At 40.6% G+C, this 26,365-nt stretch overlaps 1 protein-coding gene across 1 annotated transcript in view; it reads left to right on the forward strand.

The window, feature by feature from the left end:
• Positions 1-8,908: 8,908 nt before the first annotated feature.
• The window catches only part of SLC16A7 (solute carrier family 16 member 7), an 81,411-nt gene continuing 63,954 nt past the window's right edge, over positions 8,909-26,365 (forward strand). The window contains exon 1 of the mRNA XM_055712021.1: positions 8,909-10,391. The gene's annotated coding sequence lies outside the window, so the exon portion shown is untranslated. The remainder of the gene's footprint in view (positions 10,392-26,365) is intronic.

Consider the following 26,365-nt stretch of genomic DNA (forward strand, 5'->3'; position numbering starts at 1 on the left):
AGCTAAAGGCAGTATGATAAATCTGTTTTGAGTCCACTGATCGTTTTTTTCCCTGAAAAAGGGTGGCAATATGCAAACAAGGGAAAAGTTAGGATGGAAGTCATTTCACTTAACTTTAGGGTTTTTAAACTGCAAGTGTTTATACCTGTACTAATACCCTGGGTTGTCTTTGTAGTCAATAGAGACAAATGGGCAGTTCTAGAACACAATTCCACTGACTCATTTTAGACTTTTTTTGATTAAATTGTGTCCTTCAGATGCCTAGTTCTAACCACTGAGAATAAGGGTAGCCTAGACGCTTAGCTCTAATGTAGCTGCTACATTCCAAAAGTCCCATTTGGTCATATGAATCTCACACGAAATAACTGAAATTCAAAATGCTCCCCCCCCCCCCCCCCCCCCCCCACCAACTGAACTCTTCAATGTGCAGTGTCTGGGACCTTGCTGGCCTTTCCTATGACCTTCCTGCACACACAGAACACTACAAGCCCTTTGAAAGGGACTGCTGTATTTCACTGTATCTGTCATCACAACAGATACCTGTTTGAAAGATAAAGGATAGGCACAGTGGCTTGCGATCATAGATGACAGGTCATTGTACCCATTCTTCTGCCCTCAGACAAGATCAGACACAGTTTTTATCAAATGTAAAAAAATGTTTTTACATTAAAGTTGTTAAATGGTTTTATGAATTATTACTGAGCAAAAAATAACCATACCAGGAAACCTGACCCTGTGATGTTCAGCTACCTCAGATCTGTGAATAGGTAGGCTCTTGAGAATAAAAATCCTGACAGAGCTGTATTCAAAGGCTTTGGCCATTCTAACTGCAGTAACTGTAAAATGTTCCTACATTCCATTTTATGGCCATGCTGCTTTTATAAAAAAACCTATATCCATTGTTCCAGCAATTTGTATGGGACAGAAATATCTGTAGATCTATCTGGTTAATGTGCAAGCTAATGGGAGCTACAGGGTAATAGTCTGCCCTTAATTCACTGACTTCTTTCAAAGATCCAGCTCTCTGTGCAACCTATTAATCTACTAATGAGTCAAACCATTTCTGAAGTATACAGGCACCACTTCCAGACTTGCATTTGTTTGCATCTCCCTGGTTTTCATCAATGTCAAAGTGCTGTCCACAGCATCAAGCTAGTCTATTTTAAGAAGTACTTTCAGAAAGGGTGTCCTTATCAGGAAAGATTTTTGGATTTAATAGGGGGGGAAAAATACACACAATGTACAGCACACATGATTTAAAATTTGATGAAAAAAATTCTATTGACATAAAAAAGTATGTAAGGGCTTTTCATGTTGGATACCAGAGGTCTATAGCATATTTTCATAATGGAAAATTGAAAAGATTTGGAGGACTGGTTTTGATATCATCTGTATCCATGGCCAATCCCACCTACCTGAGTATGTCTTACACAGAATAATGGGGAGAGTTAGTTGCAGACAGCTGTGGGTCCTCTGCAGAGATCTTTTTGTACTGTATTTCTTCTCCTCCTTTCTGTTTAATTGTCTGGTTTTCAATTGCTAGGCCTTTGGGTCAGGGTCTGCAACTATTTTGTGAAGCAATAATATGCTTTATAAATAGGATAGGAAAAGTAACCTTTTTAGCCAGTGGAGATGCGCACAGCTCATAGATTATATCTGAAAAATGTACTTCAGAGAGAAACAGGCCTTTTGTAAATAGGTTCAAAGAACAATTGAAGTACACCAGACAGAGTATACCATCATGACAAGGGAGCTAGTTGGGATACTAAAAGCAATATACCTGAGCTCACAAATCCTAGTTCCCAGCCAAAGAATGATAACTAGGATTATTTTTGCATAAACTGAAACATGCCTGTGAAGGCATGGCCTTTCTTTAATAACTCTGTATATTATGTATTTGAGGGCACAGATTGTTATGTACCTATTGTATAATTTTTTTAGAACTAAATATGTCTCAAAAGATACTATTTTTTAAATACTTTCGTTATGAGAATTTCTGTTTGAAAAGTTGCACAAGCAGCTTCAAGGACTTTGTTTCCAACTAGCTGTTGCAATTCTTGTCACAGTATATAAGGTTCTTATATAGCTTGTTTGTTCTGTATTAGAGCAGCTTATATCTGAGATTTAAGTCCTCCTCCTTTTGGCTTCATCTTCATCTGTTCAGGAATGCTGGCTGGCTGCCACTGCCCTGCAGCTGTCTAGGCTCTGTCTCTGTAGCTGTCCTGGGTTAGTAGCCACCCTGTGTAACCTTAGTCCAACCATACCTTGAATTGTGTCCTTTGCTATTGCTTTCTGTTTTTACTTGATGGTTGGATTCAAACCTTCTCTCTGGTATATCAGCTGCTGAACTTCAGATTAACCCAATGCTCTAAACCAATACCGGCTGTTGGTGCTATGAGAAGTAAAAATCTTTAGGCTAAGGCAGAAATTACTTCCCTTTCATGATATATACAATCACTGCAAAGAAAACGAAAAACTATGTTTACAGGAAAATATTTTATTCACATGGAACAGGTGAGAAAGACACTCAGACACCAAATTCAGAATAACCTTCTGCATCAACAAATACAGGCTACCAACTCAAATAATCCTGTTAATATCTTAAAAGTATTGAACAAGCCTGAGAGATTCAAGAACTGACATCATCACATTGATACACATTTTTCAGCATAAAGGAACATAAAAATTACCCAAGATTGCTTTTACTTGGCCAAATAAGCATTACCAGTTTAGAGTATAGAGGTGTATGATGTGCAGTCACAGCCAATGACAAGAGAAGATTTGACAATTTCACAGAATTCTAATTTATCTTTGGAAGAAACTCAAAGTTCTTCACACTATTTTTGTCAGAAATTTAATGATTACAGTAGAATATTTTTCCCGTTTCTGGGAGTTGCGTCATATAGAGAACTGTAAGAGACAGAAAATTACAGTACATTTTACAAGATGCCATAATTTTGCTCTGAGTTCAGATGGAGCCTAGAGAACAACTCATCTCATTCTGAAACATACGCAAAACAGCTCGTCAGCTGCCGAGGCACTGAGTAGGCTCCCCAGCTTGCATTAACTGTTGTCTAGAACAGGAGTTTATAAGTATAGCTTACACTTGAGCATTTCCATATAGATGTCTAAGGCATCTTAATCTCCACTGAAGTCTCACCCTAGACTACAATAAACTGCTGTAGAATTGAAGCCATTTGATAAGAAGTGGATATTTCAATAAAGGATATCATACCTGTGTATCCAAAGACATTACTGGCAATAAGACAATGATTGACAATAAAATGGAAACGTGGGAAATAAATTTTTATTACTGAATTTGTGGAATAAGTAAATCAGAACAGTGTGATCCCAGGGCACTAGCAGAAGCTCCAGCAGTCCTAATTGTTACAGAATAAGAGAGTCACCAAAAAAGCATGTGCAAACACATAGCTGCCATGCCACATATCTGCTGGGGAAAACAGGGTTTGGGTTAACAGTCTGAAGCCTTCCCCATAAATAGAGTTGACTTCTGCTTCCTCATACTTTCCTGAGGAACCACACACGTGTCATGTGGTTTCTTCTTCAAAAGTCTCCCAGTCTCAATTTGTGTGTTGGAAGAAGGGCGTGTTGGGTATATAGCCCCCAAAACTTAAACATATGGCTACATATGAAATCTTTTATAATACCTTTAGCTTGACAATCTACATCTTTGACCTAATCAGTAAAGAAAGTAAATACATGACATTTTGAGGATTTTTACAGCTCTGAAGCATGCAAAGCACTAGTAATCCAAACATACTTCTATTTCTTAGGTTTTACCCACTTTGGGAAAACATGACTACCCCAGAGGAGAGTTGCAAAGTAAATCATGATTTTAATAAGAAGACATAAAGCAAGAAGTAAAAGCTTTTCATGTATGACTCTGATCATATAGTCCAGTGCTTTCAACACAATGCATAACAAATGAAAGTACTGAAGATGAATTGTACATTCAATACACTCACAGCATTCAAAATGTTCATGACATTCTGTAAACCAACTCAGGAGTTGGGTTTTCATGTCACCTGAGTGCAGAATGTGATCCCATCAGAGTGTGCTCATTGACGCTTAATGTTTCTGCAAACCAATCTACTCTTAAAGGCCTTATTTAAATTATTATACCTGCAGGATGATTCGGATGTAGTTCCTTAGGCATCCCATCTCACATATAATCAGTGGGTTAAGTGTGTCCATGAGTGAATTCGGAAGCTTTAAGGAGGAAGCCTTCTCCTTTCCACTGACGGCACAGCAAATATCTTTGGGAACACTCAGCTATGAAGTTTGAACAGTTATTTAGCTTATGTTTCTATGTAGAACAAACACCTTCATCCCCTGAGATTCAGAGCACTAAATTAATTTTTGAGCACAACCAGATAATGAAGGATGCCTCCTTCCATGCACAGTTAGGGAACTTGACCAGAAACACATGCAAAGACCTCTCTCTATTTAGACCTCCTATAGCAGTACCTGAATCACAGTTACGTAGCCTCAGGCTGAGCTGAACTATTTATTCACCACTTTTCCTGTTGAATCTGGATCACAGCATAGCAAAAGACTGAAATATTCAAAGGCTTCATCAGAGGGAGAAAAAAGTATAAAAGATCTGTTTCTATCCTGATTACAAGGATGCTTCCCTGCGATTGATGGTTTCTTACTTCTGGCTCCATATATTATCTTAAGTATTATTTGCACTGTTTAGGACAACATGTTCTCAGCATCTTGTTAGTTGATAATTACTAATATACGGGACATATATTAAGGCATATGTATTAAGGCATACTCTAGAATTTTATCTAATAAGCAATTTTTTGGCCATTTCTCCTTCATCTTCTTTTGAGAACAAATAAAAATACCTAAGTCAGAAAAGGAAATTCTCCTGCTGCCTAAGAAGTTTGTAATCTAATTAAGTTAGGCATAATTTATAACACAACGGTAGTAATTTACTTGTTCTAACAAGCTGTATAACATTTAAACTGAGAAATTGGCCCAGAGTCTATCACTTGAATTATACTGGCACAATGGAAAGATGAATCAGGCCTCAAAATAGCAAATGGCCATTTTAAACTTTTCATGTACGTAAGCTGTCATGTATGTAAACTTTGATCTTTTCTAATTTTAGCAGTCATAGAATGAGATATGAAAGGAAAAACACCCTCAGCAATCACTTAGAATCAGAATCTACAGAGACACACGAGTAATTCATGCCCAGTGGCATAGTAAAACAAATATTAAAACAATACATAACAAATAAAACACGTACAACAGTTACTTTTTAAGAATTACAGAGACTGTTCAAAGGACTCACATTATTTATGCAACCAGTAACATGGACACATCGAAATTTTGTTAATGAGTTTTGTGAATTTTGTATTTTTCTTTCCTGGTTAGGACTTTATTTGACAGTGATAACTAATATTCTGAAAGTATTTGACACGTGTCTTGCTTTATGCTCTTTCAGTGTAACTCTTTTGGTACAGACAGGTATTTTTTAAAGCATTAAAGCATCTTTCAAAGCAAATTGAGCAGCAGAAGTATTTATTCCTTTTTTTTTCTTGTTTGTTTGTGTTTTTTTTGTTTTCAGCTCCACAAGAATTCTCATTACACTGACATCAGCTACTTCCTGTGGTCCACCTGAATGGTTTAACAAAATAAAGACAGATGTCAGTGGAGTAATTTGAGCACTCCTCTGGTGGAAAGATGGCCCTGATAGACTTTTCTGTGCCCATTCCCACAGAAATACTTCCTGATGCTATCTCCTTACCACCAATATAGTCCTACAAGATCTCGGAACCCAGCTGAAGTTATCACATGGTATGAGTTTCCTTGCATGTTCATGCAAGGTTTCACACTTTCCATAGCCAGGAATTCGAGAATTATAAGAGTGACTTGAAAATAAGGGTGTTTTGTAGGACTGTTTTAGTATATAGATACTAAAACCACTGCATTCTTTTCCTCATAGACATGGGCCTTTCCCTCTCTGTGCTCATGGCACGGAAAGCAGAATGGTTCAATTATTTTAAGTAGAAATTACACAAAAAAAGAAAACACGAGGACTATGCTCAGTATGGCAGGAATACTACATGATGGTTGTGCTGGCATTATAGACATGGCAGCATGGAGGATACGAAGTGGGTGTAACTAGTTTTCCATTCTGGTAACTGTGATTTCATGAAGGGTCATGGTGCTCCTGTCTTTCAGCAGCATGATCCTTCTTCATTCTACTGCAATAGTGATTTCTATAACTGAATATGTCAAACTGCATTTCCAACAACACCTTGAATACTACTTCAGAGCTGATAGGCATGAACTGCTACTGTATTTTCAGCAGTATTAGACACAGCACTGCTCTGGAAGTTGAGTTCATCAGTGACCTACCTGAGTTGTTACCTCCCCTCTAGAAGAGAGGTTTATTATCTCTCCCAGGTTTCCAGATTGCTTTTCTATTATCTATTTATCTTCTACACTTCTACTGACTACCTGCTTCAGCTGATAACTGCCAGCTGCCTCAGATTCTCTGTGATGCCTGATAGAGATCTTTTGCAGTCAAGTCTATTGCTGTAGTTACAATGTGCCGTGTTCTGTGTCCCCGGGAGCTGTAAAAGAAAAGAATTTTATTGGGCCTGGAATAGACATGGTTGATGCTTATAGAGAAAACTGATATCAATAGAAAGACATGCTTTGGCTATGTTTTATCATTAGAATTCTACAGTCTAATATTTATATGAATTTTATCACAAAAATTGAAGTAGACCTATCTCTTTCACTAACAGAACTAGGATTAAAGTTTTATGCTACCAACAGAGCTATTGGTGTGTATGAATGAGGGTGGAGACACAGGCTGAGAATGATTAGTTGTTGATATAAAGCCTACATTAGTTATTTATAAAAATTATATATCAATATAATTTTGATGATAATACTCTGTGTATTTGCTGGAGATGAGGAGCATGCACACCACACCAGCCTGCATATGGACATGAGAGAAGTTTTATTAGCATATTTATGGAATAGAAATCAATACAGGAAAAAAAACCCAAACCCACACCATAATCAGAATGTAGTCTTACGTAGGCCAGAATGACACACAATCACAAACACACACCCTTTAGGTCCAGACTCTACAACTAGAAGACATAGGCAGCAAAGCAGCAGAGAAATCGAAGCTTAGAAGAGGACCTGTAAAATTCTGGGTTCAAATGAAACTGCATGACAAGTGACTTTAAGCAGAATGCAGACACCAAGCTGTATCTGAACTTGTGCAGACTGTAGGCCAGAATCACACACCGTTATAACTGCAGCTAGCCTATGTTCAGGCTCCGCCTCGGGCTAGAAAACTCAAAGTGTGATGAAGCACACAGTAACAGTAAGTCAATTAAGATGCATACACCTTTTCTAAAGAGGGTGTTCTGAAAAAGAGGTATGGAAAGAAACTGCATGATGCCCATATGTATAGACAGAAAAAATATATAAGTCTTCATAACGGTTAACATATGTTAATATAATATGCTATTTCTATATACATATGTTAATGTATGCAGTAGTAATATAAATACAGATTTATTATATATAAACACAATACATCCATTTGTACTGCACGTAGCAGTTATACATGGGTGTGCATCATGTACTATGTAGTACAGAAAATACTGTGATATACCTTATCACACATATCACCATGTAAAAGTTGTCTATAATACATATTGTACACAGTTATAAATTTAAAAATATATATTTATATAAAATTATATCTATAGAGCTATATATAAATATAAATCTATATTTATTCTAGTTAAGGCACATCAGTGGAGGAAATAGAACCATGCAGTGAAAAACAGTTACCATTTCTATCTTCATGTATTTATTTTTCAGCTCCCTTTGAAAGTCACTTTCCTAACATTCTATAAACCAGTATGTAAACTGTAATATTACAGTGTAAAAGACAATGTACCCATGCTTTGCATTTTACAGTAACTGAGGTCCTACACAGGCTATGATTTTCCTCTGGGCATACAAATGTACTTGAATATGGAAGAGAGTTTAACACCGGCTGTAATGCCAAGTATACAACTTTGATTTCAGCTCTAGCAGCTTCTCTATGAAAGATCTTACGTCAGATTTCATCTTAATTTACACATTTTTTATCCTGTAATTGTAGGCCTGCCTGGAAGTGACAGTGTGTTTGACCATGGGTGTCTGTACCCAAGCTGCCTTTGCTTGCATGCCCAATAGTCACTGCTCGTTTGCTCTTCCCTCCGCTCGGCTTAGTTGGTCCCCCTTGAGTGCTTGTTGGTCTTCCAAAGCCTGTAGTACAACCTGCTGCTGGGCCATACACTGTGACCATGCAGGACACAGGCTCCTTTCACGTACTTGCACAAGAGATGACTGACACCACCATCTAAATTAACGCAGCTGTGACTTCCACGAGCTGCCCTGGCAGTCACCATGGACGTTTGCTCCTAAAAATGTCCCTGCACTCAGGTACATAACTATTACTTGGCTTATGTGATGTCACGAAAACAACTCCAAACTCTTCAGTCTGTTTCAGGAATAAAGATGTTTCCTGTCTCTACCAGTCAACTACTTGCTGCTCCTTGCGACTGCAGTGACCTGGCTGCTTTACTAACATATGACACAGTATTCTCTCTTGAATCTGACGAACTTGCAGTGGAAGCAGATGATACATAAATTATAACAGTAATATCCTAAAGAAAGAAGGAATGATAAAATGTTACATTACTGACATTTCTGGGTGTGTCTCCTGGTTTAATGATTATAGTTTGAAACAGAATAATGCCTAACACTTCTCATATAAAAGCAAACAGATTCACAAACGGAGCCAAAGCTACGAACTTGTGCTTCAAGATGGCAGCCCTCTATGGATGGATTTTTTGATGTGTAATAGGTATTGCCACTCATACTGCAGCTTTTTTGAGGGATGTCATGCTCCTTTCCAGATTATTTTTTTAAAAAGTTTGTTCATTGTGGCTGATGCTAGCTAAGGGATTAAAATGTTATTAATGGAAAATAAACAGAAAACCCTATCAAGTCCTTCCTTCCTTCACTAGCAGCTCAGAAAACTGGAGTATCGTCAACTACAACCCAAGTTCTCCGTCCTCCTGTTCACACACAAGCAGGTTCAGCTCCTAAACATGTCTGTAAAGAACCTCAATGCTCTGGCTAAGTGAAACACATGCAATAAAGTGTTGTTTTTTTTTTTTTAAATAAGATCACATGATAACCACATTTACTTTTGTACATATTTTGCAACGTAATGCCAACAACTGTAATTAATCCGGCCTCCCCACACTACTTTAAATGTTGCACATAATGTGCAACCTTTACCCATGAGAATAGGCATTCTGGCAAAGGCTTTAATCATGCAATTATAGGATTACGTTATATCTCTTTCCTTACAGGATTTTAGCCTTAAGGACAGAATTTCTGGAGAATTAAGTGGCCACTTTCATAAAGATGTTCATGACAGACACAAAACAGTTCCTGTAACTTTTATTTATTTTTTTTTAATGGAGAGAAAAAAGGGGCAAAGGAATTGGTGACCAAGTTTTTAATCAACAGCTGATTGCCAACTGGCCAAATTTGTGTTCCTGCTTCAGAAGACGAAGGCGCCGCGTCTAGCATAAACAGGTCTCTGTTAACTCCCCCCGCCCCCCCCCAACAGCAGCAACGTTTTGATGTGACTTTCCATAACTTTTTCCGCAGAACAGCGAGTGCAAACAGCGCTGTGATGCGCAATACTTGGCATCCCCAGAGCCGAAGAGGAGGAGAACGGGGTGGGGCCGGGGCCGGGGGGCGGCCGCGTCCTGGGCCGCCGGCAGCGAGGCGGAGGGCGCGGCACGCACCGGCGGGGGGCTCCGCGCCCCTCACTGCCCGGGGAGCGCGCACAGCCCCGGCCGCGCCTACGGGCGAGGGGGCTCCGCGCTCGGCGGCGGCCCCGGGCAGGCGGGCGGGCGGGCGGGGAGGGCTCACGGCTCGCCCCGGCGGGCGCGGGGGTCCGGTGCTGCCCGCCGCGGTGCGTCCCCCCTGCCGCGCTGGCTCCGTCTCCCCGGGCCGGGCGCCGCGCCCCCGCCGGCCCCGCGGAGCCGGGTTGGGCAGCCCGGGAGGCGGCTCCTCCGCAGCTCCCGCCCCCCCGCGCCGGTGCTGAAGCGCCTCGGCCGCTCCCCGGCAGCACCCCCGGGACAGCGGTGCCCCGTCGGCCCCGCAGCAGCACCCGGGCCTCCCTCCCTGCCGCTGCTCCGCTGCCGAGGACACCTCATGGGAAATAAATAAATTAATTACCCCACTCACCCCCGCGGCAGGGAGAGGAGCCGGCGGCGGCCGCGGGATTAGATCCAGCCCGAGCTAGAGACCAGGTAACGTAACCTACCCGCCAGGAGGGAGGAGGAGGAGGAGGAGAAGCAGCGAGGCCGCTGAGGTCGCCCCAGCCGGGGAGGGCTCCGGGGGACGGAGAAGGGGCTGCCGCAGCCGGGCCGTGCCGGCGTGGCCCCCGGCCGGCGGCGTGAGGGCGGCTGCCACCGCGCCGTGCGCGCTGCACTGTCAGTCACACACGCACCCACGCACACACGAGCCGCCGCCCACGCAGGGACGGACGGACGGACGGACGCCGCGTGGGGCGCAGCCGCCGCCCCGCCGTGGGCGCTGCCCCCCGGTACCAAAGCAGCCACCGCAGGGAGACGCCGCCCGCCCCGTCGCGCCCCGCCGGCCCTTCAGCCCGCGGCGCCCCGGGCCCTGACAGCGGGGCAGGGAGGCGGGCGGCGGGGCCGGGCCGAGGCCGCAGCTCCGGGGGGCGCGGCGCCATCCCGCCCCCTCGCCGCTGCGCGCATCCCCGCGGGACGGCGAGCCGGGCGCCGAGGCCGCCTCTGCCGCATCCCGGGCGCGGCGGCACCGCCCGCCCCGAGCGGAGCGGCGGTTCGGGGCGCCCCCGCCCCGGGGGCAGCTCCGCTGGGAAATGTGGGCGGGGAGCCGCGGCGGCGGCAGCACGGCCAAAGCCGCGCTGCAGCGCTGCCGTCACCGGGAGCGGGCCTGCGAGGAGGCTGGTGTCACGGCTCTGTGGTCGAGGTGACCTTGGGAAAGGTGGGTCCCGATGGACCCCCTGCTGCGCCGTGCCAGCTGCAGCACTAGTCACCCTGCTCTGGGCTGCGCCGAGCCGGTAGCGCGGGCATTATCTCCAGGCTTTAGTCAGTGGTTGTGTGCTGAGCTCCCAGTGTAGCTGATGCCAGAGCCAGGAAAACGCTCCTCCATCGTTCTCTTTACTCGACCTCTGCCATCACACAGTGGACTCAAGGCCCATGAGGGAAACGTTCCCAAGAGTCTCCCTGGCAAGGGGCAGTCATCCCAAGAGAAAAGGAGTTCTCTGTGCCCTCAGAGACCTCTGTGTCCTGGGTTCCTGGTTGTCAAACTGGCCCGTGCAAGACACTGCAGCAACCTTAGATGAGACTGAGAACTTGCCCTGTTCACATTTCAGAGGCCAGGGTGTCCCCTGGTACTCCTAGGAGGGCATGGTACCTCTCAGGCCTGCAGCGATGCAGAACAGACACACATTTCCCACTGCTTTTGCAGTCAGGTGGATACTTAAAACAAAACACAACAGAATGATGTTTAGAGATGTAATAGCATTTTTCAGAAGCTGTTTTGGGAAAAAGAAAGAAACTGAAGGAAGCCAATGCCTCATGGAGGCGTCCATCCTTGTTTCATTGGTCTCTATAATAGTCACTCCTGTTTCCATAGTGACATCCATCTCTGGCTCTCAAGTTACTTTATCAAATAGTAATGAAAGAGGTGCTTGCAGCTTCCGCTGCAGGAATGGGGCCATAAACCTAACAGCACACCAATCGAGCCAACAAAATACTGCCTCAGCTCTGTCTAGATGAATCATGATACAGAAGTTAGTCTTCAAGACAGAGGGATGTAGACTGATATTTAAAGGAAGGAGGAAACTGACAAGTGGTTCAATAAAGTGGTAAATGCTTTTATGTACAAGTATTAAATCTGGGAATAATGTGTGATTCCCTTCTTATTTTTAAAGACAGTACTCTCCTCTCTCCTTCCATTATTGTCTGCTAACTTTGAATATCATACTTGAGAATGAGTGCTGAATATCTACCGCTTCCACATGGTAGAATAAATTTGGAGGAGAAATTATACTCCAGATGTTTCTATTATTTGTGCAATTTATTACAGAACTGTAACTCTGTGTATCTGTAAGGGCCCAGCTAGCTTAGTTTGCAACATAGTGTTTATGATGTATGTGGCTTCAGAGCAAAACAGCTAATCATTCTGAATAAGCAAAGGATGGATGGAGGTTACGGATTTTCTTTTATGGCAGCTGTGAGTAAATCTGGTTAATGAAGTTAGCTTCATTTTATTTATATGGTGGAGGTGTGGAATAGCCCAAATATCAACTGTGGTCTTCATGGAAGGTCTTCATGGGTGGCAGAAAGCTGAATTCACACGTTTTATGGGTAGGAAAACTCGTTGGGTTATGTAGTGGTAGGACTGAAGTGAACAGGTATTTTACATGTAGAGGGGGAGACTTTGAAATATTATAAAGTGATACATCAAAGAAACAGTGTAGTTAAACATTGTGGCTCGACAGCTGCAGTAAAGAGAATCAAAATTCTGTTTCAGCAATTTTCACTGTAAATGAATGCATCATTAATAGTATATTAAACCAAATATCCATCCAGGTCTTTAACCTTAATTCTGTCTGTCATTCTCTGGAGTACATATTGCATGTTGTATTTAAGCTCTCTCAGCTCTTGCTATGGCAAAATCCTCATTCTAGAATCTGAGTTTTATGGAGGCAGGACATGCTTTGGGCAGCTTTAAAGGAGGAGCTGTTATTTATGGACAGGCAGGTTATGGGAGAGAAGAGAGCACTTCTCCTTGAATCTCAAGCTGATGTTTTTTAAAACATTTTTCTTTCATTACTTTTCTTTCTTGGATTTGGTTCACTATGTCATACTTCTCTTATTTCTTTATATATACATATATATATATATATATATATATATATATATATGTATATTTCTGGCACCCATTGTTTTTCTTTTCATTTATGCTAGAAAATAGTCCTCTTTGGTATCCTTTGTTTCTTAAATAAATTACCTTGTCATTTTTTTATGATGAGCAGGTGGTTTTGCTTTCAGTAACTCTGGTTATTATCGGAGCCCTTCCAGCTCTAGAAAAGAGACCAGCTCACCTGATGGTTTTTTCCTATTGCAACATCACAAGATGCTTTTAAAGAGTTGCATTTTTCCTGAGGAGATGTTTGCTTTAGCAAAGATGGTGTCTGAACATAATTCTAAATTAACTGTACCCTTACACCATTTGCTGGAGTTAAAGCTGTCCGTTTTCTTATATGAGCATCAAAAAAAGAAAAGTGTTCTTGTGCTATGCTAATAATCTGTGCTGTTAAATGAATTTTCTGTTTCAAGGTCGGTGTGATTATGAAAATGTAATTGTCTTTTGATTTTTATTTTAAAAAGTTAGGTCATAGCCATTAATCATTGATATGGAATAGTACTCTTTTCTGCATCTGTTCATGTAATATATATGGCCTAATGTTTGCACAATACCAAGGAGGAGGTTAGATAGGAAAAGGACCTCACTGACCAACTGATTTATGTGTCAAAGGAAAGTGAGATGCAGGCTGCATCCAACATACGCATCTCAGTCCAGATCTGCATTTCTTGACTTGCATGTATTTGTGAGACGTTGTGCCAACTTTCAAAATGTTATTGTGAATCTTGGAACATTTGAAGAAAAGTTTGCATTTTTCAAACAAAAGTAATTGGGCTGTGGGAGTAAGGGGGTAATATTCCATGACTTGAGGAGTAGAGGATGTTGGGCAGGCTGACTTGGGAGCTCTATTTGGCTTTACAATCTGTCACATCTTTCTGATATTTCTTACAGCTGTTGGTCTTACAGCCAAGCAATCAAAATAATATTAAGCTTTTATTGAAGAGCAAATGTCTAGCTAACCAGGTCATGGTGGATGACAAACTGGAAAGGGTCTTAGTTTGGTTTTTTCCCCCTGTAAATCTCAATATTATTAATCCTTAATATTTGTATGTATGTGTGTGTAGATTCATCATCATCAGCTCGTTCTTTTGTTGATTATATTTGTAATTTTAGTTTATGCAGTATCTTTAAGTAGTTCCTTTGTTTGTTATCTTCAAGGTCAAACCTCCAGTTACATGCTAGTATTTTTTTCATTTTTGGGACATGGTGCATTCCTGTCTCATGACACTTGCAGCAATATGTAATCAGAGGTGTGCATTAAAAACATCTGCAGATTAAAAAAATAGCATTTCCAAAAGGATAGTAACATAATAGGGCAATTAAAAAAGTTCCCACAAATGAAGGAGGAAAATTAATGGGAAAGAATGGGGCCTTAGCATGATACACTCTTTCCCTTTGTGGTTGTAAGACTTAAGATGTTAAGAAATGGAATTACTGTTAATTCACAAATCAGGAAGCCCTAGTGAACAAACTTAAGCCATTGGTTTTTTTAGTTTAGTTGTTGATGCATTTTCTTTCAACTTGGTGAAAGTGATTGCTGAATGTGAAGAATTGAATGTGTTGCAGTTCCACCCAAAAAGCAAGCAGTGCTCTGAATAATAGTGTAATTCATAGAGAAGTGGCTAATAACTTTAGACTGTAGGAAACTTACACTTTTAAGTCAGCTATTGACAAACTGCAGAAAGCCCAAACATTGTGGAAGTTGATATATTTCAGAGTTCATGAATTTGATATTCTTTTCACATGTTTACTATGAATGGCAGCATCTGATTTCAATGGTCAAAGCATAAAACTGCATGGACTGGAGTTGCCCAGACTTGCAGGATTGTTTAAACAGTGTTTGCTTTCTTCCAGCCTGAGTATTTGTATCCCCCAAAGAACACTTCCCAGTTGTTTTGACAGCAAGCTTGGTAGTTACTTCACTTTATCTCTCTTTGGGGTTTTCCAGTGGAGTACTCTGCGGTAGGTGATGATCAAGGTGCTGTGGGAATGCTCAGAAAGCACATTGCATGGAAGACAGCTCAGAACACCTCCTGTATTTCATGGCTTTTCTTATCTTTATATATTTTTTAAAATTTCTGGTCTTTTAGAATAAGTCATCTTCCCACACCTGCTAGCAGACTCCCACTGCAGTTTCAGGCATGACCATTGTGTAGTGCCCTCCCATTGTACAGCCTCAGTGATTGCAGACTGTTGGCAGCACTTGCAAGTTTGGCACTTAGGGCTAGCACATGTGACAAAGCATTATAATGGTGTTCAAAATGTGTTTGGCATCAAAGAACTTTAGGTGTTTGCTGTCACTACAGTGGTGGTAATGATAGTGCACTGATGTATGTTGCATGTATTCTGTGCAATAGAAATTAGTAAAATCAGTCACAAAACAGCACTACATTATCCCAACAGATGGAAATGACTTTTTTTTTTTTCCATAGAAATAGATTAATTAAGGTATTAGCATTCATGCTTGCCACTCATCACTTAGACACACTTGCATTCTATGGTACAAGCAAAAAGGAGACAAAAAAAGATGAAACCTCAATTAGCCTCTTTTATTAGTTTCAGATTCATAGTGTCAACTTCAGACATGTACTTCTCAGTGCTTGCTTTCTGCATCAAAGAAATAGAGACAAATACATATTTTACAGTACTAAAAACATGTGAAGAAAGAAACCAAAAAGAACTTACCATTTCTGTGCTGACAAAAATGGCAAAAGCATACACACAAAATGTTTATTCGATATTTTTAAACAAAATCAGTTCCTACTGTAATGCATTTGATTAGTATTGCAGATAAAGAAACACACTTTTAGCACACACTTTTGAAATTACCTGTATTAAGACTGGGTTTTTTAAGAATACAAATGAAGTGCTTTGTGGCATTTTTTTCAAATCTCTGGGATAATGATATAAATACTTGGCAGTGAAAGTTAGAATTTTTGAAGTGACACAGGAGTTCAAACTACCAACTATAACAACTTGTCTTCTGAGAGACATAGCTGCTTTTCTCTGCTGACCTTATTGAGAGATGGAAATTGGAAGCCTTAAATTGTAGGATGTCTCAACAGTTTGCCATGCTATTGAATTAAAATGCCGTAGGAGTTGCGATTCCCAAAATGAGTTCCTATAGTTTGTGTTCTTAATATGGCCCTCAGGGCAGGTTCAAAAAAGAAAAAGAACAAGTTAATGGTGCAAATAAGCTCCGCATGGGAATGTAGATGTCTGATTTCTTAACAATTGGAATTTTATGTGTTAAATTCCTTGACAATTTAACCTTTGCTGAGTACACTCTCCACCAAACAAGTCTTTTCTAGAAGTTAACTGCTTTTGCATGTTATGCCAGGGATGGATTTGGGTCTGCAACTGGGTACTGGACCCTGTGTTCTCAGCAATGTTGTTAGAAATGGGAATTGGTGAGTTATAAGCTGCAAACTGGAACTGAAGACTGGATTCAGGGGCAGAGAAAATGTGCCTAGGACAGAGTCTCTAGCTCAGTGAGCAAGGGGTTGCATCTGGGAGCTGGTGAAGAGAACAGACCAGGCTGTGGAGGGGAATTAGTGCTGGAAGCTGAAGGTGGCCAAACCTTTTTTAAGATGTACAGCTTTATAAGAATTTGTACATAGTGTAAATCTAAAGGCTTCCTTTCCTTCCTGAGGAATTTATAAGGTCTCTGCTCATTGTATCACACAGGGGTCCTAACTCCCTGTCTTCCATTAGGCACCCTCTTTCCCTTCTTCTCACCAACTCTACAAAAGGTGAATCAGGGGTCTCAGTAGCCCATGATTAGAAGCCACAACACCAGATTTTAGCAAGCAATGACAAAAGTGTGTGTATTTTGAGACCTCTGGGTTGTATATTGAAGGAAAATAGGTAGAAAAGAATATGTTGTAATAGCCTGTATTTACAAAGCATGAAGTATGCACTGTATTTGTGAAGAATAAGAAAAAAGGAGATCCTGTTTTCTTGTTCATGTGCAGATATAATTATGTTGGTTAGAGGCATAACATAGTTTTTGTTCTCCTATTTTTCTGATGTAGTTATCCAGAAAGAGATGTCTTGATGTAGTTATGCTGGATATGAGGGTTATTTATTTCAATTTACCTTGTTTCCTGATTCACACGTAATGATGTATTATAACACTAGAGCATTATGACTGCTGTGCATGGCCTGTTACAGTTTTAGCTATATTAGAATAGTGAAAGAGGTTTATAAGCAGAGCTAATGAATGTAAGGGCCAAACTCAAATGCAGTAGAGAAACCCAGGAAGGGCATTTAAAACTGAGACCTAAAAGCACTGTGGTGTTTTCTCTCAGTCAAAGAATATGTCATTGTTGCTTGATTGGCATTTCCTGCTTCTGTGACTCCAGGTCCAAACTTGAGCTCCCCTCCTCTTGTACAGTTCCACTGGCTTAAAAAGGGTTACTCATGGTTCACACCCAGTAATGGCTGAGAAGACTCTTGACTGCTTCTGAAGACTCAGTCTGTCTTCCGGATCACTTGCTTTGGCTTGCCTGATGAGTTTAAATGGAAATTATTTCTCCTAATGATTACCAAAATGATTTTTTTCTGTTTCCAAACAAATACGTTCATGTGTCCATCTTCTCTGTCGCTCTTTTTCCATCTTTCCTTCTGTGGGAGCATTTTCCTTCTCCCCATTTATCAGAATAAAAACCTCAAGGTAAAGTATCAAGTTGTTATTCTGCTCTGTTCATCCTACTGGCATACTGGGTTTTCCATACTAAACCTGGAAACTGTCAGAGACATGCTTGCTTGTGGGACAGCTTTTATATAGCACAGATGATGCTTCTCCATGGTAACCAGTATTTATGTTTTATCATGCTATTTTTGTCTTTAGAGTTACAAATGTTTACATTCTTTGCCCTTCTGTTTTTTAATTCTGCCTTTCAGGTGTTATAATTAGGGTAAACTAAAAATGTAGCCTGAGAAAAATGACAAATGGAGAAGGTGAAAACAGAGTAGAAGAGAAAGAGACGTTAACGTGAGGAAATATTATTTTGAGGATTTTCACAGAGGCAAATATCTTCAAGCTAGAAGAAGTGGAATAATGTGTCATACTTTCAGTCAGAGTGGGTTTTAATTCTCTTCAGATTTTTAGGGTTTTTTTATTTATTTTTGAGAAAGCTGTAAGAGAGAATATTGATCTCTGCTTTTATGATTTCTGTGTGATAATTGATGGCCATAGCAAGGTTTTGTTGTTGATGAATAGCTGTGTAGTCTGATCACCAAATGGGTGTCCATTCTTGGCAGTGTTGTCATGTATACCAGTAGATGCATAAAACAAGATGTTAATAAAGAAACGAACATGAAATATATGAGAAAAAATTAACAAACAATTGAGAAGTGCAGTTCTCAAACATTAATATTGCAACCTTAAAAATAAAATGCAATTGCTGAACTTTATGGTCTTTGTTTAGCCTGGTGGTTGAGAATGTCTTAAATTACAGGAGTATTTTTCAAATAATGTAAGATGCATTCAAAGCCATTACACTTAATACTGTAAAATTAAATAAAGGCTAGAAACATCATGTTGAGTAGTGATGGCCTGTCACCTCAGTGGGAGACAATATGGACTCTGCTGTATGGATTTGTTTGGGTGCTTAAGCAATGGGCGGGCAGAAAGGGGATGGTTCCTGACTTAAAGCTTGTGCAGCACCATGAAGCCACACAGCAGCATGCAGTCTGGTAACGCATCCCACTGCGCCTGTTTGTTAGGCTGATCAGCATGTGCGCAGGTGACTCTCTTTAAGTGTGAAAAAGGAGCTCTGACATGTGAAGTGTGAATATGACACTTGTATGTGGCTGTGTCCAGCAGCACCCAAATGCATATGGGAGTGTTGATCCTGTCGACAGTTCCTAGCTCAGAATTATTTTTGTGATTAAGAAAGTAATAGTGGCTTCCGCTGTTTTAGGCAATCTGGAAAATACAGTCATATTGTGATCATAATGTAACAGGATACAAAAGCCTGTCCTTTCCATGATTACAATAGGTTCTTCTGAATGTGATAGCATAGAAAGGTGTAAATAAAACAAGATGTTCTTCCTTCACTAGCTAACCAGCTTGCACTTCTGGATATACTTTAGCATTGCTGAAATATTGTATACCTAAAATGGTGACTGAAATTATATTGTTCTGAATGCAAATGTATTTTACCTATGAAGCCATGGTATTTTTTTTGTTCTTGTAGCTATTTCCTGAAAAATTAGCAAAGCTACTGTAGTGACCATGCCAAGCTTACTTTTAAATTATTATACTTAAATTGCTAGTCTAATAGAATAGCATTCTTACAGAATACTGAATGATATGTTTATTGAGGATTCAGAATATGTTTTTAATAAGGTAGTCACAAATTTTTACTTTTCTTTTTTTTTTTTCCTTTCCTCCCATTAACCGGTTTTATCCCAGGTATATAAATAACAACAGTTTTTGTATGCAGCACAATAGTCTTGTGAAACCTAAATTAGCCACCTAAATTAGGATCTTTAATTTCAGTGTTACTGGAACCTGGGTAAGTAGGTTGTTACCTCTTAACAACCGAAGCTTAAATCCTACTTTTAAATCAGGCCTCTCTTCTGACTAACACTCATACAGGATGACATCAGAAGTTATAACCGCATGCTGAACGGCCTATTTTATAAGTATTTTGAACAACAGTTGTTTGATAAGCAGAGAATATTGCATTCTGGTGTAGTCTCAAGGAAGCATCTACTTGTTTCTTGTTATGGCAACTAATTATACATAAGTGAGTAGATAGTTTTCTAATAGAAATAATCGTGTGTATGTATACGAATACAAAAAAAAAATAGGAAGAAATATGCAATATGCCGTATAGTAGGAGATTAGGTAGGGGAATGAAGAAAGCACTGGAAGAAGTGCAGGTATATTCGTTTGATGTTTCTGGAAGTTCAAGTGTTGCAGTGTGGTTTTTACAGCTTATATTGATCTGTCATGAGTACCATCTATACATGTAGATGTATTTTTCATATGAAACTTTTGACTCCTTTGGAACACTTCTGTGACCACGTGCATAGGAGTAGTAGATCCTGATGGATAAAAAAAAGAAGAGCGTTTCCTACAAGGAGACCAGTGTGAAAGAAAGCACGTGATTGATGGAGGGGAGCCTGCAAGCTGGGAGTACAGGATTGTGAGGAGATGTGGAACCTGCACCCAGTAAGAAAACAGAGGGATCGAGTGCTTGGAGAAGACATTTCACTGACATTGCTTTGACTTATCATGTGAACTGGCAGAACTGAATGGATGATTCTTTGGTCAGCGTGTAATAGTAAATTTAGCCTCGTAAAGAAAGAAGGACTCCTGTAATCAAGGAAGTTTTCACTCATCCAACCAAAGCAGAGCAGGGTCTGTCTTCCAGTGCCAAGTGGCTAAGGTTTTTTGCTTTATAGCTATTCTTGCTGCTCCGAAGGCGAGTTTGAACTGTTTGGTCAATCCCCGCTGGGTACATTAACTTTTGTGTTTGTTTCTGTTACCCCATTGAGAGGGAATGGTTTGTATTTGTGTTCCTAAAAGATTGGACCTGAATTATTTAACCAAACCCCACTGAGCATGGAACTTTTTGTATTTGGTTGAACTTGTGCTCCCAGGGTCATTTTCATCTGGTTCTCTGACCTTGCCAGAGGGAATCCCTGTTTATTTCTTCATTTGGTAGGACTGTTTATCTGGGCCCTGCTGAGGATAGAAAAGGGCTGTCTACTTTCTGCTGCAAATGGGAACCATGAGGCACTATCACTTGTCCTAAGGAGAGAAGAGCTTATTTAAGACTCTTTTCTTTTTCCTTCAGAGAATTGGTAATTTCTTGTCTTGGGAGGGTGTTGCAGTGATTCTTTAAGCCGGAGTAGAAAGGGTGGTGACAGCAGTGAGAAGACACAAGGTCTTGAAGGTAGAGGAAAAAGGAAAGGTATGTGATATGAGCTGTCAGGCTGCTGGGCTTTGATTCTCAGGCAGTTCAGCCATGCACCAGCTTGTTTTCTGCCCTGCTTTTGAGGAAAGCCATAGTAGCATGAGCTACCTAAAAAGACCTCTGTGCCTCAATGTGGAGGGAATACAGAGCACTGGCTTTAATTTCAGTCTGAAATGCAGCAGCATAAGTATTAGAGCAGGTTGAACAGTTCTGTTGTGGACCATGGGCTGACTTTTGAGAGGCGGTTTGTGTTACTGCTTGGGGTTACTATCTTTAAAAAATACATGCACAAAATAGCTGCTATAGAGCTAAAGTGAACCTGTACATTGATCTGAATCTTTTACCTGTGGGAGCTAAAGGTGGTGTATTTGTCTCAAATAGATGTACTCTCGGTGGCTTGAAAGAAGCTGATTAGTCCAGAGAGCAAAAATAAGTGAGCTGTAAGGGAAAGGTGCTGCTGTTGCGGTATTCAGGCCAGCTGGGAGTTGCATAAAATTTAGCTGTCTCCTGAGGAGCCTCAGTTGGCAGGATTTATGTGGATTTCTGCCCATAAAAATAAACCTGCTTTACCCTGGTAGAAGCTACAGCCAAGAGTTGATCCCTCAGGGGTGAAAGCTTCTGCCAGCACAGCTGCCCCTCTAGGCAAAGTAGAAAGACATTATACTACACCCTTTAATCACTATGGGTTATATCTCCTTCTTGTCTTTAAACAAAATTACTTCATCAGTTGCTGATATTTTTATTCCTGTGCTTATATGTTAAAGTAATATATACCCAAGTACAACTGTATGTTCCCAGTATAATGTGCACCTACATTTATTGCTTTCTTGCTTTAAATGCCTCCCTTAATTACGTTCCAAATCTAGTTGAAGAGCTGAGTGTACCTCCAACAAATATAACACATATTTAGCAATTTATCTATTTGTATGCAAATCATAGATTTTCAAACTGGAGACCATCTTGTATGCTCTTAACAGACTTGAAAATATTTTTTGCTTAACATAATAAATATGCAACTATAAAAGTTTGCTAAGTGAAAGCTAAGAGTTACAGGCCTTCACAAGATGTATGCCATTTTAAAAACTAAAATGCCAGTAAAGGTCCTAGTACCAGTCCATTCAAGCTCATTTTCCTTTTCACTTACATTTTGTAATGTCCTTATGGCATCCTCTCCCCTCTGAAGAGCATCCTTTATTTTCTAATACTCGGGAAGTCTCATGTACACGCTCAGTTCCAGTGAATTAGGCTCACATACATAATCTGATCAGACTAGAAAAAGGTATTTTTCTACTCTAAAAAACACACACTTGCCTGCAAATAATTTATGAAAGACAAAGGAAGGAATTTGGTATAAGAATCTGAAGTGATCTGAGTAAAACAGGAAAATTGCAAACATATTTTAGTGACTTCAGCATGTTTTCTCTTCATTAGTTACTGCAGTGTTTTAAAGAAGCAAGAATGTTAGTGGCCAAGTTTATACTTTTTTTTAAGGCATTAGGTGTTACTCAAATAAGTCACAGCTTAAATCTGCCCTGATACACTAGACTTAAAATTTATTTTGCAGGTATTGCATTTAGTTTGAGTACGATTATCCATATATTCATACAGATACATTTAAATACAAGACAGTGAGGATGACTGAAGGGAAATCGGGGAACGAGGCGAGACAGGAACTATCAGTCTTGTGGTGAACAAGCCTTAAGTAAGTTTTTCGTTACCTTGGACTTTGTGTGCTGGTTTGTTTTTGTGTTACTAAATTTGTTGGAGCAAAGGGGGTGAGTGAGCCTTTGAGGCTGGGGGATTAGAGGGGGGCAGCAAGGATTCCCATGGAGCAGGCTGAAGCCGCAGTCGCCGTTGGGGAGGGCTGGCAGGCTAAGGCAGGCTGAGGGATGGGGTGGGGGAGCATGGGTCTGTGCCACAGTGCCACTGCAATGAAGTACAGGTGTTGAGAAGGGAACTACTGATATTCCTCTTTAGTCTGTGTGTTTGCAACTTGTGTACAGGCAGCCTTTAACCCACCGATGTGTCTGGCTTGTTCTGAAAGGTGGTTTACAAGAGGGGAGAGGTATTGCCATTTTGGAGGCAGATGAGATCTCTGTCTTTTGCATTGCCCAGGTAAGCAGGACTGTTGTCCATTTGTGGTTCCTTACGGTCTGCATTCACTCCTTACTATCCCTTGATGCTAACCACTGAAAAAGAGTGCTTGCGGGAGAATCAGGCAAGAATCAGCCCAAAGGGCTGTGTGTTGGGCAATGTAACGTGCAACATGCCTTACAGATTTGCATTTTCTTCATACCTAACGCACTCAAACTTGTGCACTGTCACACCCTATGGCAGATCTTATTACTCAAGCTCTTGTGTATCTGCAGTTATCTAAGCCAACAAAACTTCAGGCCTGAATAATAATACTTTTTGAATAATTCACAGAGAATCATTTTAAATTATTATGGCCTTTTTCTTCTGCAAACAAATTTACTATATTCTTGAGTGTATTCAGAAAGACTTGGCAGTATCTCTGGCAAACAGTTACTGTTTTTCTGGTCATTTGTGAGCAGTCCCTGACGCATATTCGGTATCTGCGTCATCAGAGACAGTCCTTGTTATTCTGTTGCCTTGAGTAAAATATATTCTGCTGCCTCTACTCCAACATTTGCAAGAAATCATATTTAATACCAAGCATTTTTTGTAGAATTTTAGAATGCCACATATTTGGTTATTATGAAATATAGTCTCACAAAATTCTGGAGAAATATGAGACAAAGTATTTTATGTATTACAAAAATTAATGTCTTACTAGCAATTGAATCAGCACAGTCACAAATTGGCTCTAAAAATGCTGCCTCTCCAATTTTGCATCTCTCGGCCACTGCCCAGCCTTTACGTAAGGCAAGCTGTCCTCAATGTTGTTCTGTAAGTCACGGAACATTGTTTCAAGTTTTAATTGGATGGTTTATGCAGTGACTTAGTTGAGTAAATTGTGAATTCAAATTGCAGGTTTTAAATTTGTCACTGTCTTTTGTCTAGCAAGACAAGACTTGACTTGAAGATTTACTCTCAGAAAGTATTAGTTGCCTATGGTATGTACATAAAGCATGAGATAGTTTATCTGCACCTTCCATAAATTTTCTTTTCTGCAGCCACGATAGCCACAAAAATGTTCATAATGCAACATTCCCGAGTTGCATATTTTACAAACACAGCAACAAAATATGGGTACTGCAGCATATACTTTTCAAAGACTCATTACTCAGCCAAACTGAACATATTTTTCTCAGCAATACAGAAAAGATTACAAAATTTCGGATTTCAGCATTATACTGTTATGCTGTAGATCTATTTCAAAGAAGACAGAACATTTTTAGAATCTAGAATGTATATATTTCACTTTCTTAATTTGTAAGAGTTAAATAAACGAACTGGAAAACCCTCCTCCTACCTACCCCAAAACATGTATGATTTGAAAGTGTTAGACTGGAAAAAGGAACTGGGTTGTTTTCAGTCCCCTGCAATACAAAGAACCTATATTATGAACATAAAGGGCTGGGTTAATCCAAATTCAGAGCTCAGTAGCATAGGTAGCTATAATTAAGCAACTTATCTAGACTCATTTTATATAATATATACATACGGGCACTTGTAGGCCAAGTACCATTTCATTATGGCTTAGATGTCTAAAACAGGTCATTGAGATAACGTCCCTGAAGTCATTTCTGCCTGTTGAATATAAGTGGAACCTAGGTATCCAGATCACATGTAGATGTTAGCGCTGTCGATGTCTGAATATGTCTGTGATGAATCCCACCCTTACATCAGAAAAAGTCACTAATTGCTTGTAAACCAAAGAATATTTTACAGAGCTTTATTACAAACTTAAGTCTTTCCTAAAATGTGAAAAGCTACAACTATATACTAGTAGGAGAAACAGGAGAAATGGAGATTGTCACCCAATATCTAAGGTCTTGCAGGAGATTAGACTGGAAAAAAAAATACCACACCAACAGAAAACAGTTTGTGACCAAACCTTTGTTCTTAGAACAAACTGCTATATAGCTTTAAGTACTATGCCACTGCTAATGTAAAGCATCCATTCAAGAAAATCAACATCCTTGGATTGTGACTGAAGAAAAAATTTTGTTGTACTATTGATGATATCACTTGGCTGTGTGGAAAAGTGATTATTTTTTCAAGTGTCTATTAATAAACAGACATTGGACTGAAACAGATATTAGTGAGTAGCCAACCTGAGCTGTAGTTCAGGTCGGCATCCAGACTAAATGGTTATGGTGAACTAACTTCAATTTTAACAGTTAAAGCTCCTGGAAGAAAACTTCAGCCTCGTTCTGGTGTCTTTCTCTCTTCCAGGAAGGAATAGTGAAATTTAATAAATATATGCCTATGTGTGAGTAGGCAGCAAGGTGAAGTAAAGCAACTACATCTAGACACCTGTCTCAGAGGATCTTTCAAGTAGCTGGATATACATTTAAAAACCCACTACCATTATTGTCCACAAAATACACTGCCAGATTAGTATTGTATGGTGAGTGGAGTAATGGCCCTGCTAGTATCTCTACGTTTTTATAGACAATGGTCCGAGATGGTATTAACTTTTATTTTTGTCAGGGTCAAGCTGACGGTGAACTGCAGGCCAGCTGCCTGCCACTGGCGTGACCTGTGCCAATTAGCTCTGTCACTCAGGAGCACACTTTAGCTTTAGCTCTGACCTTCTATCTTATGCTCGGTTCCCTGAATTCAGAAGATCAGCCTCAGTGTAGGCACAGCTTTAAGCCCTTCTGTTTGCTCTCTGAAGTGGATGTACAAAAGGCAGCTGCAGTCTGCCAGTGTGATGCCAAGGTGGGGCTGTGCTTGCTCATATTGACCTTGCCATCAGCATCCTCAGACGACAGCTGCAAGCTCGTCTTCTAGGGATATTGCAGTGGTGCCTGCTGTTAATCCCTCCTTCTGTGGCTGCTTTTCACGGATGCAGAAAACTTGAGGCCAGAGATGATCTTCTCTTCCCCTGCCTGGGGCGGGATGGGGATCCTGTGGAAGGAAGGATCTGCCACCAAAGGGCACGATGGGGGGGAGCAGCTTTGCTGACACAAGCAAGAAGCTGTACCTGGGACTAAACACAAGTTGTCAAAATCTAACAGAGGGTGTCCAGCACGAACAATGCCTTGCTTCCTATTTCTCTCCAATAATAGGAAATGTGGTATTGTTGTCACCACAGGGTCTCCATCAGAGTTCAGCAACCCATGTTTACTTCCCTTTTTGTCCTCTTATGTGCTTGTGTCAGCAAACACATTGCCTTCCTGCTGTTGTCCTCAGTGCTGCGGCAAGCACCCCTTGCAAATAGTCCTCCCCACAGTCTG

This window comes from Falco cherrug, chromosome 5 (genome assembly GCF_023634085.1).
Source record: "Falco cherrug isolate bFalChe1 chromosome 5, bFalChe1.pri, whole genome shotgun sequence".
Taxonomy (NCBI): Eukaryota; Metazoa; Chordata; class Aves; order Falconiformes; family Falconidae; genus Falco; species Falco cherrug.